The sequence below is a fragment of the Lactuca saligna genome, chromosome 8 (genome assembly GCF_052625555.1).
Source record: "Lactuca saligna cultivar CGN05327 chromosome 8, ASM5262555v1, whole genome shotgun sequence".
NCBI lineage: Eukaryota > Viridiplantae > Streptophyta > Magnoliopsida > Asterales > Asteraceae > Lactuca > Lactuca saligna.
Genome location: NC_136424.1, coordinates 212752364 through 212768229, shown reverse-complemented (window position 1 = coordinate 212768229; position 15866 = coordinate 212752364). Strand labels below are relative to the sequence as shown.

The following is a 15866-nucleotide window of genomic DNA, read 5'->3' as shown; positions in this document are numbered from 1 at the left end:
CCATGCCCACTATAACACAGACATCACCCATCGCAATAGGAATCAGGTCGATCGGGAACTCAACCCCAAAAATCTCCAATACACATCTCCGGAGGACCTCCGTGGCACAAATCACTCTGTCGGCGGCTATGGAAACCCGCAGGGGCCGACTCAGTGCCCCACGACTAACACTGATATGATGACTAAATGCCAAAGATACAAAAGATCGACTCGCACCCGAGTCAAATAACACTAAAGCAGGTACAGAATTCACAAGGAAGGTACCTATGCATAGCATAATATAAGCATAATATCTCGACACCATAAATAAATAATAAAAGAAAGCGTACCAGCCACAACGTCGGGTGCAGCGCGGACCTCTTCCGCAGTCAGCTGAAAGGCTCTCCCCCGAGCCCTCGGTGCCTCGGCCTTCACGGGCCGACTCTCTGTAGCAGTAGCTCTGATGGCGGCGGGAGCAGACCCCTGAGATGCTCCGCGCAGCAGCGGACACTCTGCCTTCCGGTGTTCGGTCTGGTTACAGTGGAAGCACACTGTAAACCCCTTGGGGGCAGTCCTTGGCCATATGCCCCTCCTTGCCACATTTGTAGCAAGACCCCGCTCGACAGACTCCATCGTGACCCTTGCCGCACTTTCCACAAGTGCGGCCCTTCTGGCTCCCGGGTCGGGGATCAGCGGGCTTGGCCCGCTTGGCTGCCGGCTGGGACTGTGCCGGCCGCCGATCCCTCCCCAGAGACTCCGCCTCCTCCCTGGCCTGAGTCTCAAGCTCAATCTCCCTCTTCCGAGCATTTGCCTGAAGCTCGGCAAATGTCCGATACGAGGAGTTCGCAGCGAACTCCCGAATATCCCGTCTCAGAATGTTCAGGTAACGGCTCATACGTGCCTGCTCGGTGGACACGTGCTCAGGGCAGAACATCGCCCTTTCATGAAACATCCTCGTAATAGCTGTGACTGACTCGGTACCCTGCTTGAGGGTCAAAAACTCCTGTGTCAGACGTTCCCTCTCCACCTGAGGAACGTACTCATCTCGGAACATGGTAGTTAGAATTTACTTGAACATGGTACTCATCTCGGTACCATGATCAACCTCTGAAATACAACATGTGATAATTAGAATATACTTGAACACTCTTACATTCGACAATCCACCCCTCCTTGATTCTTGGTATCCCAAGATTCTTATTTGGACCGTGTACCACACCGGTGCTTTCAGTAGTACGGGCCCAATACTACTGTCCGCACCGTCTCAGTACACACCCCAAATCTTCCTCTTCGGATCCCAATCCCCAAGTACTCTATTATACTTAAATCACTCTGTAACAGGTCTCACACCAAGCCCTAGCTGCTACCTAATTACCCCCAGCATCTCATAGCAACTCACCCCTCCCTAGGCTAAGGCATCACAAAACAGGCCACTCTAGTCCTATTAGCAATACCTAGCCTACCCTAGCATGCAAACACATCACATTAAAAATAATTATCACATAATATAAAGGTATTTTGGGAATTCACCGTTCGGGCGCTGGCTGATCGTACACACGTTTCTTCCTGGAAAATCTTTTACTCTTAGAAAACTTTGGTTTTATTTTGAAATACCTCTTTAATTCCTCAGTTTGAGTTCAAATACCCCCGAAGGTGTACCCGAATCCCTCAAACCAAGGCTCTGATACCAATTTGTAACACCGAAAATTTTCAAAACAAATTTTTCAATTTTTATAAAACATAATTCCATTGATATTCATTAAACAACCATTTTAAGTATCCGAACAAGACAATACAAAATCCCAAGATCATGATATCAAGCTCCGAATGTGTGTGTGTACGGATCAAGCCGGCCCCTTCCCGCGGTCGTCACTAGTACCTGAAACAATAACATCAACACTGTAAGCACAAGGCTTAGTGAGTTCCCCAAAATACTACATATAACACATATTAGCCACTCGAGGCTATAACTCTGTGGGTCCGTGCACCCAAACTCTGTGAACCCTCAGGTTCTAACTCTGTGAACCTTCCGGTTCTAACTTTGTAAACATGCACAGCATCAAACACATAGGAGTAATGCAGTACAACACATAACATACATAGCATACAAATACTCTATCACATAACTCTGGTTACCTACTCAAGGTAAAGTATAGTGAGAAGACTCACCTCGCGTGTCTCGGTAAATCGTAAACCTGAAATCGCTAATCACTCGACCTGACGAGCTGTCGTCCCCCTATAGCACAATACACCTCTAATTAATACTTTCCCAACTAGGGTTGACCACACTATAACAAGTCAATCTAGTTCAACGCTGGTCAACGGTCAACGGTCAACTTTGACCGGACTCGGCGAGTACCCAGGCGACTCGGCGAGTCTGGGCGTGTACACCAATTTCTCTGGAATCCTCCCTTGACACGTCGAGCATTCCCTCAACTCGACGAGTTCCACCTGGCACGAGTTGTGGGGCCACCACATCTCAACTCGCCGAGTCTCAAGAACAACTCGGCGAGTCCAGTTAGACTCAGTCCACCTGTCCATTCTGACTCCCCCTTGACTCACTGAGTCCACCTTTCCCAACTCGGCGAGGCCACTCACAGAGTGGTCGGGCAACATTCATGCTACTCGCCGAGTCTGTTCCTCGGACTCGGCGAGTCCATGCCATGCACTGACTCAATCTTGCTCTAAAGGTCAGATCCAGTTCATTAATCCATAGATCCAGTCCCTCCAAGCTCATTTAGCACGTAAAGTTACAATCTTGATGCACATACAACCTTTATATGACCATATATGATGTTTATGACTCAAATACTACGACACAAGGCCAAAGACTCTATTGACACTCATAAAGCTTGATGAGTGAGGCTCCCTGGACCTCTATGGATCCAGATCCATGGCCTCAACTCAAAGAGGGAACCAATCGGCATCAAATCATCCCATAAATGACCACCACAAGCCCTAAATTGCATCATGCTTGACTAAACAGAAAATGGTCCGAGATAATACCTCTAGAGTGATGATCTAAGCTCCAAATCCATGAAATAACAACCTCCTTTGCTTCCTCTTGCCTAGGGTCTCCTTCTTCTTGCTAGATAACACACACAAGATCAAGAATGGCTCCTTTCTCTTCACAAATAGCTCAAGAACACAAGGGTCACTCACTGAGGGTTGGGTGAGCACAAATGACGGCCATAAGGCCCTTTAAATAGGCCTCAAACCCGGAGATTTAGGGTTTCATTACACAGCGCAGACTCGCCGAGTCCATATCCTGGACTCGCCGAGTCCAGGCGCGCACCAATGATCAATTCCGCGTCTCTACTCGGCGAGTCTGAGCTCCAACTCGCCGAGTCCCTCTCACAATATGACAAAATTAGATTTACAATATACCTGGTAAAATCTGGATGTTACACGGGGAGCCGTAGTACTCATTAGTCAGAGGGTGTTGTGATACTGCGGGGAGCCGTAGTACTCACTAGCCAGAGGGTGTTGTGATACCGCGGGGAGCCGTAGTACTCACTAGATGGCAAGGGAGTGTGATGATGGAATGTTCTCCGATCAGTGTATGATGTGGAAGAGTTTTGGGCTTGAGTAGCCCTAGTATTGAGTTTTTGGAGCCTGGATGTTGGACCGGGGGCGAGACTGGGTCCCCGTCTCTGTTAGGGAATGTGATGAGATGCGCAAGGGATATGCGCAGCCGAAACCAGAGATCAGAGTGGAGATGATCCTCAGTTGTATTGTACTTTCTTGCATAAGGAAAAGATAATTTCGTGGCTTGCGTGTCACGGGGCCGGGATAGTGGTCACGGGGAGGAAGTTAGTGGGATATTTGGATCATGATTTGGGTGACCTTTGGAGGCTCAGCTGTGGAGTCAAAAGCTGACCTGGTGCCTAGTCTCGAAGAGGGATATGAGATGAGCTAGAGCTTATCATGATGATGTCTGAGGACACCTCAGAGGGAGTGAACGATTCAGACGCTCAAAGACATGCTTCGGGCATATGTATTAGATTTCAGAGGGTGTTGCGGCACGTATTTATCCTTGGTTGAGTTATCCTATTTCAACAGCCATCATTAGTGCATTGGTATGCCACCCTTTGTGTTGTTGTATGGGAGGAAGTGTCAGACCCTCATTTGCTGAGGAAAGTGTCGATTCGCGGAAGTGGAAGTTGTAGTGAGAATGGATGATTTGGAGTATGGTGGTCGAACATTGTGTCTGTGACAGTGGTATGGAATGACATCATGATGGGATGTCTGCTGAGGATGCGGAAGGGATTCCGCGGGTGTAGAGCCAAGAGTCTCAGGTTGGATGTAGGGATGGAGTCTGGGACTCCCAGCTTGATCCTGATCAAGGGCCGTGTGCGTAGTGGTGGTTTCTCCTGGGGGTGTTAGAGATTTCATCAGTGCGACGGGTTTCCTAACCTGAGAGTGCGAAGGTTGGTGCGGCTTGGGTGCTTGATTGCAAGAAGAGGACTCATGAGAGTTGCTCTGGGATTGAAGAGTGGGCCTTTCTATCGTCACGGATTGGATAGAATGGGATTCGGATCGGGGATCCGATGGTTCATGGCTTCTAACCCTTATGGGTCGAGTGATTGTTGAGATTTGGGACAGTGATGATTCATGGGTAATTCTCGGATCATTAAGTGTGGTTATCAGAGGGTACATCCGGTGCCCGGTTCGAGACAGCGGTCAGGACACCGTAAGGAAAGGGAAAGTGTTTTCGAGTTTCGATGGGTATGCCTTGTGAGATCTGGTACGATTAAGGCTAGGTGGCACGTTGTGGGAGTATTTCCGGAGTTGAGTTGCTGTAGGCTTCGAGGACGAAGCCTAATTTTAGTGGGGGAGAATTGTAACATCCCGGAATATCAAGAGTAGAGTTGAAGGGCTAAAAGAGTAAATAGGGAAAAGAGTGACTCGGCGAGTCCATGTGCGGACTCGGCGAGTAGAGTCGCGACTTGGTCGCGTGTTAAGTGGTCGACTCGGCGAGTCAGTGTAATGGACTCGGCGAGTAGGCGCTGAGTGGAGAAAATCCTAATTCTCGGGGTTGAGCCTTATATAACGATCACTATGTTTTCCTCCCAGCCTCTTTATCACCCCTTGAGCCCCATAAAACCCTAAATCACGGAGAAGCACCATTGTTGAGTGGATTGGAGCTTGGAGAAGTAATGGTTGAAGGAATTTTGGGAAGATTGAAGGCTTGGAGCAAGGGGCTTTGCTTGGATTCGAATTGCATTGTAGTTGGGGCATCACTTAGAGGTAATATCTCGTTTTTGACCTGTTGTTATGTTGTTTCTTCATTTTGGGGTCTGTGATAAATTGTCTATGGATGAAATGGGAAGTCTAGAGGTTAGATCTGAGGTTGCTACTTCATATCTGGAAGGGAGAAGAATCAGAGAGCATGAAAGTCCCTGTGTTGGAGTGTTTAGTGAAGCTTGCATGTCCCAAACCTTAGCCCCAATGTGCAAACGGCTTAGATCTCTTTGGATTCACGTAAAGTTTGCCACTTTATGTGATGGATGAGTGGTAGGAGACTATATCTATGTCTTGGAGCAGTTGCATGGCCTGGAATGCTTCGGAATGTATTCAGATCGGTGGTACTCGGCGAGTCACATGGGTGGACTCAACGAGTTGGATGAAGATGGCCTGGAACTCGGCGAGTTGTATGAACAACTCGGCGAGTAGGTTGAAGATAGCCGTAGACTCGGCGAGTCTGTTCTTGGACTCGACGAGTCTTGTCGAAGAGTCCCAAATATTCTCTGGTTGAGTCGAGAATCAGTGAGTCGAGGGATGACTCAGTGAGTCGTGTGCGAGTGGACTCAGAGTTGTTGGACTCGGCGAGTCTCGGGGTGACTCGGCGAGTTAGGTAGCAGATTGAGTGAAGTTCTGATTATGGGAACTCGACGAGTCACAGGGTTGACTCGGCGAGTAGGGTCGATCAGGGGTTGACTTAGACTGAGGACTTTGATTTCGACCAAGGGTCGGCCGTTGACTTTTAGGGTTTGGTCAGCGATGTGGCCTTTGGGCCAAGAGAGAGGTAAAATAGTCTTTTACCCATAAGAGGGTGTTATAAGAGGATTTATTCTAGTCTCAAGAGTTATATTCATGAGAGTATTTGCCTTACATGTTAGGCGGTGGCGAGTTCGAGATTCAAGTGTGGGGATATCTGCTTTCTGCTTGCCAGGTGAGTCTCTCACTATACTTTACCTTGAGTAGGTAACCAGAGTTATGTGATCAGAGTATTTGTATGCTATATGTACGTGATGTGTTGTACTGCATTATTTCTATGTGATTTATGTTGTGCATGTTTATAGAGTTGGAACCGGAAGGTTCCCAGAGTTAAAACCTGAGGGTTCACAGTGTTTGGGTGCACGGACCCACGGAGTTATAGCCTCGAGTGGCTAATATGTGTTATGTGTGGTATTTTGGGGAACTCACTAAGCTTCGTGCTTACAGTGTTTTGTGTGATGTTTTTTTTCAGGTTTCTTTCAGTATCACGAGATGACACCGGCTTGATTGTACACACCAGCGAAAGAGTCATATTTTGGAGGATCCTGGTTTTCTATGCAAGTGAAAATGGAGTCATGTTTTATAAATCGACTATGAATGAGATTTTAAACAAGTGTTTCTAAGAATAAAATGATTATTCTAAATGAAAATTTTGTCTTGAAATTTACGGTGTTACAGTTATAGGGTTAAGTACGACGACATCATTTCGTTATTTGATAAATAAGAAAGAAAAAAAAAAGATACAACTTTTTACTAACGAGTTGTCGTCGACATAGAGGATCACAGGATAACATGTCCTCTATACCGACAACATGTGATAGGGATGGCTTTAAACCCAATGATGCTAGTTCCTTTTTCCTGTAACATCACTTGTAAATAGATAACAAATTATAATTTCCAAACCAATGGCGGCGACATTGTGTCCGTGTAGATTTTCAGAAAACTGGGAAACAAGAATTCGTTCTCGCCTAACCTATGGCGACCACATATCTTCGGCATAGCTACTTTGGTCAATTTTTTACCAATGACATGGTGTCGCCTAATTTTTAGCGATGACGCTTTTTGTCGGTATAGGTATCGTCGGCATAGGTAGTTATTCTGTTAGTGTTAGTGTCAGTGCTCAAACAAAAAACCAAAGTTAGGGACCACTTTACAATAAAATTGAAAGTTGCAGTTAAGCTGCAGATTTCGGTATATCAAATGTACCATTCTTGGAATTTACTCTAATTATAATGAGCAAGTTTGAGCCGTTCAACGAATCTGACCCTTTTATTCTTAGCGAGGGTTCTAGATTTTATTAGTTTTCAATTAACCGTGTCAACATTGTCACTTCTGATTATATCATAATGCATTTGACAAAACTATGTTTATATATATATATATATATATATATATATATATATATATAGAGAGAGAGAGAGAGAGAGAGAGAGATAGGTTCAAATGTTTTTAGCAACTATTGTGTGCATGTATGCACCAATGAGAATTGAGGAAATAATAAATCTTTAAATAAATCATGTAAGGGTATTATAGTAATCTTTGCATGTTTAATTATGGTAATTCGTTAACTTCCTAAAACCTAGTTTTCTCCCGTATTTATCTTCAAATGATCGACCTAAGAAACCTGTAGCCGCACCTCAATCGGCAACTTCAAAGTTGTTCCTCTACCAGCCGACCATCACCATTTTCCTCTCCTCCCATCCCTAATTTCAATTTAATCCCTCTGTTGGCAAATTAGGTCATCCCCGAGACCAGCCTACTTAAATCGAGTGCACGCTTAAACTAAATTGAATCCTCCAACTTCAAGGGGTAACAACATCGTACGCCTTGAGTCTCTCTCACCAAGCGATGAAGCTCCGGCGTCTCATTCCAGCCACCGTTTTTTTGTTTCTCCGTTTATCAGCTCCTGCGATTGGCTCTCTTGTATAACGACAGAATAAAGGTATATGATTTTATTATTACCATTTTCATGGGGTAATGACCACTCTGTTTGTTTCAAATTTTCATTTTCTCGCAAGTTGGTTAGGTGGATCTATCAAAAGTATGTTGTTGAATAAAGATCTGCACGGTTGTAATTAGTCTTTTTAATTGTGTGAATTTGAGATGTTTCAATTCTTTGCTGCCTAATAACCGATGCTGGATACATATCATGCATTCCAACTGTTCGACGAAATGCTAGTAAGAAAAAAAAAATTCTCAAAAAATAAAAGATTTATGTAAAGAAAATGATAAATGAAAGGCTTTTCTTGTTTGCAGATACAATTGAAGTCTTCAGCAGAAGAAATGCAGGCCATTATTAAGGGTCTTGAAAAGGTCAGACAAGAACTAGATGCTTCAGCAAACGATGGCATGGCCCTGTCTATGAAGTTTTTCATAAAGTAAATACACAAATATTTTACTCAATTTCTTCTAATTTGATATCTTTTTTTTTATATAAAACTACAATCTGATGCAAATATTTCTTTTTGTTGCATTGTTAGACATCGAATCAGTTTATCAGTATTGTTGAGTTGGAAGTGGGGTCCGTAACAAATTTGTATTCTGTGGTGGTAAGAATCAAGAACAACCCTTTGAATTAAACTTTATATATACTTTGTATTATTTTATAATGTTTGTGTTGCAGGGTAGAAATGTTGATGCATTGGCATTATATTTTGGTGAAGATCCTGCTCGTTGCCCTTTTGAACAAGGTAACATATTTAATTGGCATGTTCTTTTTATAAGGAGCAATAATAATAATAATAATTGTTGAATTGAATATGTTTTAAAGTATAAGAGAAGAATGATGGTTTATGGCTATGGTTGTAGTTAATTCCTTAAGAATATTCAAAACCATTCTGCAAGAATAGTTTATTCTGCAATAATATTATTGTTGTATTCTGATAGAATTGTAGTTAATTATTTATATGCTTAATGTGCAGTTGTTACAAGTGTATCACTACGAATTAATTCGCAATGAATTTCTGATAGAAATGGCTTGAAGACCTGATGGCAAAGGCTTGAAGAATGAATTAAAGAATGATCACACTCATTTTTTAAGAATTATACTTGTTATTCTTTCAGAATATTTGTTATTATTCAATGAATCACAATCATACAATGTAATTATTTGGTATATGATTAGTTCAAGAATCGATTTTGTGTATTCTTTCAGAATGTATTTACTAGTTTATGGTTGACATTCTGTCATTCTGACAGAATAAAATCGAAAAATATATTTACTAGTTTATTGCTAACATTCTATCATTCTGATAGAATAAAATCGGATTTTTAATTTTGAATTAATTTAAAATATTTAGATTTTCAAAAATAAAGGAATTAATTATCACTAAAAATACGAAAATTTCCTTTTTTAATATAGGTTAATTGACTAAAATGCCCTTATACTGAAATTTGTGTGATTATATGGTACATGTTATCCTATTCTAATATCATAGACCCTCAGATCATGACTATTGATTATATTCCATCCAATGGTCTAGATCTGTGCATTCTGGCACACAATAGTTACTAGAAACAAAATAACCTAAGCCTATATATATATATATATATATATATATATATATATTGAATTTAATAGCTAGTTATTTTCTGTTAGGCTTCGGCACATCAAACCAGTTCAGTCAAACAATTAAATGAAACTCATTTGCTTGTAGTTAGTTTATTAAATTATTGAACATCAAAATACAGTTAATAATTTATAACTATTATCCACAAAATTTATGAACTATATTTAGATTTCTCAAAAATGTCAATGATTGTTTGTCAAATACTGTGTTAGTTCGACTCATATTTTGTTAAAAGACTATGACCTAAAGGAAACCAATATGTGGATTCAAATAGTTTGCTGAGTTTAAAGTACGAGACAATGACAATAAGTTTTTCTTAATTTATGGCTCTATAAAATGAACCGGTTTCTTCATCATAGCAACCTATCTTTCCTCTTCAATTTCTAAATTTAATTGATCAAGGTGGGCTTGAGAATGGGGAATCAGAGGGGGTTGGGGCTTCATATCATTTCGGTTACTATTTTCTTGGTTGCCACTACATCTACTTGTTTGGGTGTTCAAACTACCAGTGAAGGTTGCTTTGAGCATGAGCGTCTTGCTCTTCTGAAGTTCAAACGCAGTTTCAAAGACGACCTTGAACTGTTATCATCATGGGTTGTCAATGATTGTTGCCGGTGGGAAACAATCCACTGTGACAGCGTCACTGGACATGTTGATAGCCTTTTTCTTAGAGGGATGTCATCTTCTTTTCCTCCCAACCAGTACTACTTAGATCCTGAATGCGACTTCTTAGACGGTAATGAGCTAAAATATTCTTTGGCAGATTTGAGGCATTTGAAATACTTGGACCTGAGTGGTAATTATTTTGGAAGAAGCCGGATCCCAAAGTTCATTGGATCCTTCAAACAGTTGGTCTACCTCAATCTTTCGCATGCTGGTTTTGAAGGTATTATTCCTCATCACTTTGGAAATCTTTCTAATCTAAAGGTTCACGATCTCAGTTCAAATTATGGGCTGGTGGTAGATGATATGGCATGGACTTATGGCCTTTCTTCACTCGAGCATCTCGACTTGAGTTCATTGTATCTTAGTGGAGCACACAACTTGCACATGGTGTTTTTCATGATTCCTTCATTAAAAGGGTTAAGTTTGTCATATTGTGGACTTTCCAATGTTGATCTCGATCCTCTTCTGAATTCGAGTAGAATGATTCCCAACATCAAACACTTGGATCTTGGCTTTAATAACTTTGAAGGTCCACTCCCTGCCTTTTTCAAAAATATGACATCCCTAGCATTCTTGGATCTTTCAAACTTTAATCTTAGTTTGGCATGGAACTTTGCAAACTTGCTAAACATGATCCCTTCTTTATCAAAGCTGTATTTGTCAAGTTGTGGGCTCGATAAGACATTTCTCTCTCCTCTTCATCTTAATTTCAGTATACTTTCTAATATTCAACATCTGGATCTTAGCAAAAATTCAATTGAAGGCACATTTCCATCTGTTTTAACAAACATGAGTTGCGTAAGTGTCCTTGACCATTCAGGAGACAAATTGAATTCATTGGTTCCTTCTATGCCTAATCTTCTAGAGCTTGAACTTTCTTCTAACAAGTTTAAGAAGATTGAGCAGATAGGAATTTGGAGACTGTGTCGCCTGAAAAGATTGAGTGCATCATTCAATAATTTTGATAAAGAAATGAGTCACACCCCCACAAACACTTCAGAATGCTCTCAATATGCTTTGGAGGAGTTGCATTTAAGTTTTGGTTTAAATGGCACAATCCCGGATTCATTTCGAAGGCTAGTGAATTTAAGAAACTTACATCAATCAAGCAATGGATTGACTGGGTCAATGCCTTATTTGCTAAGAAAGTTAAGATTTTTAGAAGTATTAGATATATCCAATAACAAGTTAACCGGTCCAATTTCGGCATTCCATGGGAAACTTTCCAAACTTGACCTTTCTTTTAATCAGTTGAACGATTCAATTCCAGACTCCCTTGGAAAACTAGCATCCTTAACAGATTTGTATATAAGAAACAATCGATTAACAGGGCCCATCCCAGCATCTCTGGGGAGACTTATTTCATTACAATCACTTTCGATGAGTAGGAATTTTCTAAATGGGACTATTCCAGTTTCAATGGGGAAACTTGCCAAATTCCATTCTCTAGATGTCTGTGGAAATGTTCTAGGAGTCATTTTTGAAGCCCATTTTGCCAACCTTTCAAAGTTGAAATACTTGGATACTACTTCTAATACTAAGCTGACATTAAACATATCACCAGAGTGGATACCTCCATTCAAATTGATAGGTCTTCACCTTAGTTCTTGCAATATTGCAAATGGATTTCCACAGTGGCTTCGAAATCAAAGAAAACTCAAGACATTAGTGTTGTCCAATGCTACAATTTCAGGACCTCTACCCACATGGTTGCGGAAGACGCCAATCATTCCCCTCTTAGATCTCTCCCACAATAAACTCAATGGTCCTTTGACAAATCTTCCTAATGGAGGAAATCATGATTTGACCGGGGATGGAGTTACTGCGGTATTACATCTGCAAAATAACTTTTTTAATGGTTTGATTCCAAGGTCTTTGTGCACAAGGAAAGATTTAAACTATCTTGATCTTTCTAGAAATATGCTAACTGGGAAAATTCCGGAATGTCTTGAGAATATGCAAGGGCTGCGTACCATGAAATTTAGCTCAAATCGGTTGTCTGGTGTCATTCCAAGCTCCATAGGTCTTAATTCAAGGTTAAATTGGTTAGATCTAAATGACAATAATTTTACTGGTGAGCTTCCACACGAATTGGGGAATTTAACCAAGTTAAATGTCTTGGATCTGGGTGATAATAATTTTTCTGGAAATATTCCCGATTGGATTGGAGAAAACCTCACATCTTTAATGGTTTTAAGGTTACACAAAAATAATTTCTCCGGAGGAATTCCTCGATCATTGTGCAAAACTGCAAATCTACAAATTTTGGATGTTACTGGTAACAACTTAACCGGAACAATTCCTAAATGTCTTGGACAGTTGAATGCTATGATTAACAGTAGCAGAGTAGCATTGCACAGACAAGAGATAAACATTGATGAGAATGTGATTCAGATTTTGAAAGGTCCGGATCATGAATATACACATACTTGGGATATAATTTTTAACATGGACCTCTCAAACAATAAACTTGTCGGAGAAATACCTGTGGAGCTAACTGCGCTAAAGATGTTGGTGGGACTTAATTTGTCTTATAATCATCTCAGTGGGAGTATTCCAGACAGCATCGGAAACATGTCAAAGTTAGAATCTCTTGAGCCATTTGAATTTGTCACACAACAACTTGTCGGGATCCATTCCATCAGGAAATCAGTTGCAGACTCTTACTGATCCATCAATATATGCTAGGAACGAAGACCTATGTGGAGCTCCATTGCCAAAGAATTGCTCCAATCATGAAGATTCAACGACAACAATCAAGAACAGACATGAAGAAAGTGATGGGCAGACCAAGGTGTGGTTTTACGTGGATGTAATGAGTGGTTTTGCAACAGGGTTTTGGGGTGTTATTGGAGTTTTGTTGTTCAAGAAGCAATGGAGATGGAAGCTTTTCAGGCTTGCTGATGAAACCATGGACAAGATATACGTTGTAGTTATGGTCAGAGTTGCCAAGATGAAGAGAGGAAGAGAAACCATATAGATCCTCTGGAATGCAAGTAGCTTTTGAGTACATAATATAAATTATTATTTCCTATCTAATATTGTTATCTTGATACTACTATTTGGATTTTATATTTGTATGGCATCTGTAATATGTAATATGGGTGTTGTTTAAAGGTGTCAATTTCAAAACTTTTGTTGGATTTCGTATTTATATAAGACCAGATTGTTAGATTAGATTATATTTGTATGACATAAAATAATTTATTGTGCTCTCAACCTTCTGCCGCGGATCTTGATCCGACCTTGACTAATTTTACAGGAGATTAAAATGATCAAAATATTCTCATTAACTAAACCCGGAGATACAACACAAAGTATATATACCGGGAAAAATAACAAACCTAGAGAAACTAGGAAACTTTTTAATAAGATAAACTAGAATAAAACTAGGATAAGTACTGCTGAATATGATAACTTTAACATTCCTTCTAAAGTTGGAATGTGAAGGTCACAAACACCAAACTTGCCACGAAGATACTTGAAACGTTCTACTCCAAGAGCTTTAGTAAATATGTCGGCAGGTTGATGTTATGGAAAAGGTTAGGTTGCGTTTAGTTACGGAAAAACAATTTTCATTTTCCGTTTTTTGTTTTCGCTTTTCAATTTTCATTTTCTGTTTTCATTTTTCATTGAAAAATTTAGAGAACGCGTTTAGTTAAACTTATTCATTTTTCATTTTCAGTTTTAGAAAATTAGAAAACGTGTTTAAATGTCTATTTTTCTATCGGTTTTCATTTTTAAAAAACGGTAGTGGTAGTAGGGTATGGGTGGGGGCGGTGACAGTAGCGGGTCGGCGGCGGTGGTGGTGATAACAGGCGATGGTGGTGGTGGCGTCAATTTTATCAGTGGTGGTGATGGTGGTGGTGCTAGCGACGGGTTAGTGGTGGTGGTGGTGATGGTAGGTCGGTGATTGTTGTGGTGGTGTTGGGTGGGTGGGGGTGCGAGTGTGTGTTTGTGTGTGTATGTGTATTTGTGGGGTAGGTGTAGGTTTGTGTGTGTGGGTGTGTGTGTCTGTGAGGGTGGGGGTAGGTGTGGGTGTGTGTGTGGGTGTGTGGGTATGTACGTGTGTGTGTATGGGTGGGTATGTGTGTGTGTTTGTGGGTTGGTGTGTGTGTGTGTGTGTTTGTGGGTGGGTGGGTGTGTGGGTGGGTGTGTATGTATGTGTATGTGTGTGTGTGGGGGGTGGGTGGGTATGTATGTGTGTTTGTAGGTGTGTGTGTGTGTGGGGGGGGGGGGGGTTGGTGTGTGCATGTGGGTATGTGTGTGTGTGTGTGGATGGGTATGTATGTGTGTGTGGGTTGGTGTGTGTGTGTGTGTGTGCGGGTGGGTGTGTGTGTGGGTGGGTATGTATGTGTGTGTGGGGGTTGGTGTGTGTGTATATGTGTGTGTGTTTGTGGGTTGATGTGTGTGTGTGTGCGGGTGTGTGTGTGGGGGTGGATATGTATGTGTGTGTGTGGGTGAGGGGTGTTAAAGGTGGAGGTAGGTGGAAGTGGATGAGATGAAGTGGGTGTGTGTTTATAGAAAAATTTTGGAATTAGAAAAATATGGAAAACAATGATTATCAGTTTTCCAAAATTTTCCAACTTGTTTGTAATTTTAGAAAACGGAAAAATTTCATTTTCCGTGAAAAATTTAGAAAAATAGACGAACTAAACGCGTTTTCAAAATTCTCATTTTTCTTGGAAAAATTTTCCGGAAAACGGCTCATTTTTCCGCAACTAAACGCACCCTTAGTATCTCTCTACTAGACACCCACACTCGAATGAGATAGCAGTCCATTTCAACATGTTTTGTGCGCTCATGATAGATAGGGTTAGCTGCAATATGGTGAGTTGCCTCATTATCACAAATCAACGGGGTATCTCCTTTTTTAACAACACCTAGGTCAGAAAGTAACCACCGAAGCCATAACACCTCACAAACAGGGCTTGCCATAGCTCGAAATTAACCTCTGCAGAAGATCAAGCAACAACACTTTGTTTCTTCGTTGTCCAAGAAATAGGAGACCCACCAATGGTTATAAAGTCACCTGTGTTGGATCTTCGCGTAGACTGACAACTGAGACAACTAGCATCACAATAAGCCATTAAATCCAGACCACCGATAGCCTTAGCCGGTAAAAATAAACCTTGTCCTGGCCTTTAAATAGCGAAGAACTCTGAAAGCTGCATCCATATGGCCATAGCCACATCTTTAGACTGGATCCAAGTAGTATAGACTGTCTCTCTCTCTACCCATCCCAATCAGGTTCCTCGAGTGAAAGTCCGAACATAACATTTATCAGAGAAAAAGGTCAAAAAAACAGTTCAAGTCTCTCGTGTTTTTGCTCTTTGCTCACACACAATAGATTACATTTAAATCCCAGACACTGAAGACATCTTTCAACTTAATTCCATCTGATAGGTGAACATTCCTTACTTTCTTAACTGCTACAAAATCCCCATTTGGAATAGTTACAGAGGTATAAAACCATAATTTATTTTTTATGTTTTTCAGCCAACCCTCATGATGAGTGACAGGATCGTTGTCTCCCAAGTCTATAATCCAAGGTTCTACTAGGTTAGAAGTCTTACCGGTCATGTTTACAATGATGCGTGTATTGTCGCTGAATTGAGTGGCACATAACAATTTAAGCAGCTTTTTGTAATC

General features: G+C 41.2%; 1 pseudogene; it reads left to right on the top strand.

Annotated features, from left to right (window-relative positions):
• Positions 1 to 9962: 9962 nt before the first annotated feature.
• LOC145013240 (uncharacterized) lies at positions 9963 to 13194 on the top strand (annotated as a pseudogene).
• The last annotated feature ends 2672 nt before the right edge of the window (positions 13195 to 15866 follow it).